Here is a 6658-nt window from a genome sequence, read left to right on the forward strand (position 1 = left end):
TGTCCTTGATAGATGAGTGGATAAAGAATTTGTGGTATATATACACAATGGAATACTCTTCTGCCGTAAGAAAAGCTGAAATAATACCTTTGCGACAACATGGATAGATCTTGAGATTATAACGCTGAGCAAAATAAGTCAGACAGAAAAAGTCAAGAACCATATGATTTCATTGATATGTGGTATGTAAAACTGAAAATAACAAAAGAACAAGACAAACAAATGAAGAAACAAAAACTCATAGACACAGACAATAGTATAGTGGTTACCAGAGGGTAAGGAGGGTAACAGGGTGGTAGATGAGGGTAAGGGGGATCAAATATATGGTGAGAGAAGGAGAACTGACTCTGGGTGGTGCACACACAATAGGATTTATAGATGATGTAATACAGAATTGTGCACCTGAAATCTAAGTAACTTTACTAACAATTGTCACCCCAATAAACTTTAATTTTAAAAAAAGAATATTTAAGCATAATTTATAATAACATAGGAAATATGTGAAAAATTAAACATATAGTTAAATAAAGATTATGGTCCAGACTCAAAAATATGCATAGAAAAGAGAACAAGAATGGATGACATATGAGTCAAAAAAATTAACAGGGGTTGTCTGGGTCTTGGAATTAGGGGTGATATTGCTGTGTTTTCAACTTGTGTCATTTCCAACTTAGCTATAATAAACATGTATTATTTTGATAATTGAGAAAGGATATATTGAGTTTTCTAAAATATATTACCAGCTTCTGGTCTTGACCTCCAGACAGAGCACATAATTGTTTTCATCCATGGCTCCCAGGCGGATGGAAGGGCAGCTGGGATGCAGGGACAGAGGACCAGACAAGGAGCTGAAACACCTGGCTTCAGGGTTCTGGATCTCCACTTATAACTCTGCAAGCCTGGCCATTGTGAGACATACTGAAATGGGGAGAGCGTTCAATGAAATCAAAACTTCACTGTGCAGACCATAAAGAAATGTCTCCTCCTTCCCTCTCAGGACGATGCACCACATTTTGCTCTCTGTGAAGTTCGCTGACATTCTTTGGTTCCCGTCTCCTGCTAGTGGTTGGATGGAATAATTTGGCGGAAATATTCTGCCAGCTCTTATCCCTGTTACGGGCTGAACTGTGTTGCACCCCCAACCCCCAAAGTTTATATGTTGAATTCCTAACCCCAAGTACTTTGGGATGTGACCTTATTTGGAAATAGGGTCGTTGCAGATATAGTTAGTTAAGATGAGATCATTAGAGTGGGCCCTAATCCAACAACTGGTATCCTTACAGAAGATGCAATTTGGACACAGAGACATGCATGCTGAAAGTGGGCACATTCTTCACAAAGGGAGAATACCATGTGAAGATTGAAATTATGCTGCCACAAGCCAAGGAACTACCAGGAGCTAGGAGAGAAAGAACAGATCCTTCAGAGGGAACATGGCCCTGCTGACACCATGACTTCATACTTCTGGCCTCCAGTAAATCTCTGTTGTTTAAGCCACCCATTTTGTGGTGCTCTGCTATGGCAGCCATCGCAAACAAATGTCTCTCCCTTTTACTCATTTTATGTCATGCTCTTCTTCCTTCCCTCCCTTTCAATGACAAAAACAAAAGGTTCTGAATCAAATGAGCGTTCTGCCATGGTCCCCTGCGAACAATGGTGCACAGGACCCTCCCTAGAGTACTGTGCATTCTGTGATTCTGTGAAGTTACTCAGTGAACCATTCACAGTCCAACCACAGCTACCTTCTGGCAAGACTGTATTCAGTCACATGTGGAGAGAGTCAGTTATACGTAAACTCTTCCACCTGTTATCTAGCTGCCGGTTTATGATAAGACTCCCCATATGCCTTCATTGAGTGGGTATTTATCCTGAGTACCATAAAAATGACAGAAGGAAACATTATTTTGACTTCAGTAAGAAGAAACCTAAATTACTCTTTAAATTATAAAGTTTGTCTGGATATGAAAGAGGCCCCAAATGTGGCTTAACAAGTTAGAAATCCACTTCTCTCTCATACAAAAGTCCAAGCTAGCATGGAGGCCTTGCTTGTGAGGGTTATCTTTGTTAAGGATTGAATCTTTGTGTCCCTTCCAAATTCATGTGTGGAAGCCATAAATTCCATTGTGATGGTATTTGGAGGTGGAGACTTTGGGAGGTAATTAGGTCATGAGGGTAGAACCCCATGATGGGATTAGTGTCCTTACAAGAAGTAGAAAAGAGACCAGAGTTCTTATCTGGGAGAGAAGTAGAATTCTGGTCACATTGGAGGAAATGGTGCCTTTTGGGCAGAATGAGCCATTATACTCACGTTCCTCTTTTTCCTATGTCTGCATCTAGGAAGCAATTGTCTCTCTGGAGATCCACCTTCTAGTCACTCATCAGCCAAGAAACTGACTTATGGGTATATTTACTTCCTCTCCTCTGACTGAAAATGTAAGTCGTTGTTCAGAGGTAGGCTAGGTCTGATCATCCATACAAGGGGAAACTAACATTCACTGTGAGCCAGTCATCATTACGGGCCACAAAACTGCTCCTAGGAAGAACTGAAGAAAGTAGATCTTGATATTTTGTGTCTTACAGAAACTTAGTGTTGTGAAGACAGCCCTGGGAAAGAAGCCAAAACAGAGATTACTGTTTTGGTTTTGCTGTTTTCAAGCTTGAGTTCTCAAAAACACGGTTTCCTCATCTATAAAGTGAGACACGTGGATTTGCTACATAAACTCTCAGATGCTTTCTAAATGCCATGAAATATAGATTCTAAGCATCCCGAAGGGGAGCAACATGAACTCAATTCCTGTTGGCATGGGAACACTGGTCTCATATGACTTTCCTCGTTTAAAAGAAAAAGGAAAAACAGGTTACCTTAGAGTGTCCAAAATTTAGAAGGAAAGTTTTTATTCATGGGAATATGAGTAAGGTGATGTGTGCGTGAAAAAAAAATGAATTATAAGTCCCAAAAGGGAGTGGTAGTCTTGCCTTTTAGCTTGGAACCATGAGTCCAATGGACAAGGAGTCCAGCCCAAATTATCCTGTGGCATAGAGCCCAGGTTTCCATGACAGTTCCATTAACGGCTGGAAGTGACGTTCACTCGTATCTATTTCTTTCATGCTGAATCTCAGGGTCAGTGTGGGGTTAGGAAGTAGATTGTGCAACTATACTGTGAAGAGAAAAAGCAAGGGTGTGTGGTAAAGAAAATTGAAACACACGCCTCATGGTGTATAATTTACCTCTACCTTTGGGAAAGCAAGCTTTTTTTAAAAGTATCATTCCAAAAACACTTAAATTAAAATCTGTAGGAAACACAGATGATTAACCCACCTAATAATTAAATTTAAAAAACAACAACAACACTATTTGAGGGGGGAACAAATTAGGTTCTACTTTCAGAATCAGCAGCTTAGAAATTTTTATTAGAGATAAAAATCCACTTCATCTAAATATACACCACCATAATTATCCCTCTGCTTTGTTTCCATTGCCATAGTATTGTTACCAATGGTGTGTATGTGCAAATAAAATTGCCTATCAATATGAAACAAAAAATATTTTTAGGCTCTTTAAATTTTTCAGTTACTTTCTTTAATGTATCTTGATTAATTTTAGACTTTCCTCTCAGACTCTTTCCTGTTTTAATTTTTGATCAATGGTTCACCACCATCTAGTTCTTTTCTTCATTTCTAGTACATAATACAATGCTGGCACAGACAGGCACTCAATAAATATTTGGTGAATGAATCCATGTCAATGGTTCTTAATATTTGGAATAAAGGCTCCTTGGGGAATGCAATAAAGTCAATGGATTCTCTCCTCAGTAATTGAATTTGTATGATAGTTTCAGGGCTCATAAAGCCCATCCTCTGACCTAGGGGTTCTTTAAAACCCAGGTACCACATGAAAATGTGAGCATTATTGAAAACACTAAAAGCTATTTGTTATTGGTACCTGGTATAGGAAGGGAAGATGGTCTCAGAGATTAAATTTATGAGCTGGTAATTTAAGACACTCACACTCACTACTGGTCCCAGAGGCACTATCCGTAATGGAGAAAGACTAGAGGAATTGGTACCCAAAGGGTCCACAAAACTAATTTAGCATTAACAGCTCAAATGGAGGCCATCTCTAGGTCTTCTGTTCAGGAATGCACTGCCTCAGATTGCAAGCACTGCTGAATACTGCATGATAGAAGGCATGTGAGGGATAGGGAGTAGTCATTTTGCAGGTTTAACATTCTTTCTCCATGGACACTCCTAGTGAGGCAATTCTAGTCCCATTTTTCCTTTGCTTTGTGCATCTCATTGTTATGTAAATGAGTCTTTAACCACTCCCCAATAGATTTGTACATTTGTTTGTTTTCTCCCACCATTGGGGATATTTGAAATGTTTTGATTGATCTTGCTTTAGGGGAAGTGCTAAAGAGTAGGTCATGGTTCTTTCTCTAAATAGAGTTCAGGCAGATGGCTCTCAAGCAAACTTTGATTTTTATCTTATAAACTTAGAACCCAGGCTTTCTGGTAATCATGGTAATACTTTCCTCTATGCTGGGGTTTCTCAACCTTGGCATTGTTGACATTTCGGGCAAAACAATTTTTGGTTGTGGGGCTGTTCTGTGCATTATAGAGTGTTCAGCAGCATCCCTGGCCTCTACCCGGGATGGATGGGTAGCACCCTCCAGCCATCTCCCACCCACTGCCCTAGTACTAACTAAAAATGTCTCCAGATATTTCTCAACATCCCCTGAGGGGAAAAATCATCCCCACTTGAGAACTACTGATTCTCAATAGCAATTTGCTCCCGCAAGAGACATAACAAAGCAAAGGGCCTGGGCATAATTGTCGTAGGAGTGATGGCTGCCATTGCACCTGGAAAAAGAACGCAGGTGTGCTGCCCAGAGTGGGACAAAATGCATCTCATTGGTTGGGCATAACTATGCCAAGGACTTTCCCCAGCATTTCTTAGTGGCCTGCTGTACGGATGTATTATATCTGCCTCATCATTCCTGCTCTTTTCCTCGTTGCACATTCCCCTCCCCTCTCCATCCCCAACACACACGCATACTCTCCGGGGAAAATCAGAAAGAAATACAATATGCTGCCTTCCCGTAGCCTCCCACTCCAGGAACGCTTAACAGTGAGAGCAGGCACAAGGCTCTGCCAGCACTCCAGAACTAAACGCCCTCCAACACGGTCCCAGACCTCCACATGGCACGCTAGACCCAGCCCTGAGTGACAGAAGCTCTGTTGAGCTTTGACTTGCCACTGCACACAAGTACCAAGTGCTTGCCCTGAAGTAAGTCAACCACCAAATTAAATTCAAACCCACAAAGACACAAAGATCAATGTGTTTTCAATCACTTTATTGAATGAATTGCTATAGGCAGCTTTCATGCCAGTCCAGGGCAATCTGCTCAGTTACCAAATCTCCCATACAAAGGGAATTCTCTTTTTTTTCCTCTACAGTCATGGACCTTCTAACTGCCCTATCCTATTCCACCTTCCTGCCCAATCCCAACTTGCCTCCACTTTTTTCTCATCCACTTCCTCTCATTCAATTTTTTATTGGAGGGCCTGTTATAGAACATATAGGAAGTTACTATATGAGTCTGATAACCTGGGATAAATGTCATCCGCCATATTCTCAAAGCCCCAAACCAAAGCACTTTAGCACTAACTATCTTGATTTCTTCAACAAATGCTTGTGAAGAAAATTGTGCTCAAATGAAAACTGATTTTCTTTTCCAAATAATCCATTCAGGTTGTTGATGCTTTTTCATTTCTGATTGATTTTTTTTTTATTGGCATCTATCCCCACTACTTTAAGTATTTCTGCCTCAAGCCTTCAAGTGAATAGTGAGTTCTGAACAAGCACTTAGATTTGCTATAGTAAATTCATCAAAATTATTTATAATAGCTAGAAATTGGACACAACCACAATGTAAAAGGGAAAAGACTAAATAAATTGAATCCATTTTCATACAATGGGATAATATTCATATTCTCAAATAACATTTAATATAATAGCAAGTTTTAAAAATTTTACACTATGGTCCCATTATATAAAGAGAATTAAATGAAAATTATAATAATGTTCATATTTTAGGAGAGAAGTAATACTATGAGTATATTTTAATATTTCTCTTAGTACAGCTGTATACATTCCAGATTCCACCCTATGAATATATATTGCTTTTGCAATCAGAAAAGAAAAATGAGCGTTTTTTTATTTCACTTGATGTGAACACTGTGGTAGGCAGAATTCCACAATGGCCCCCAATATTCCCACTCCCTTGATGCACTTGGCCTGTGTAAGCCCCTCCCCTGGTGTGTGGGCAGAACTTGTGAATACTACTGATTCTCAAGTTATATTACATGGCAAAGGTAAGCATGTTTTACATATGTAATAAAGTCTCTAATCAGTTGACTTTAAATTAATCAGAAGAGAAATTATGCCAGGTGGGCCTGTCATAATGAGGTGAACATTTTTATAGCGGGTCCAGAGGTAAGAGAATGGAAGCATCAGAGATACCATCTCCTCCTTCAGGAACCCTGGTTCTGCAGCTCAGTTGAGTGACAGGTCCTGCCCTTCTGTAGCCTTATAGATATGACTGGAGAGCCATCCTTGGCTCAGGAAGAGCAGACAAAGACCAAGGAGGGCACACAG

This window comes from Rhinolophus hipposideros (assembly GCF_964194185.1).
Source record: "Rhinolophus hipposideros genome assembly, chromosome: 8".
Lineage (NCBI taxonomy): Eukaryota > Metazoa > Chordata > Mammalia > Chiroptera > Rhinolophidae > Rhinolophus > Rhinolophus hipposideros.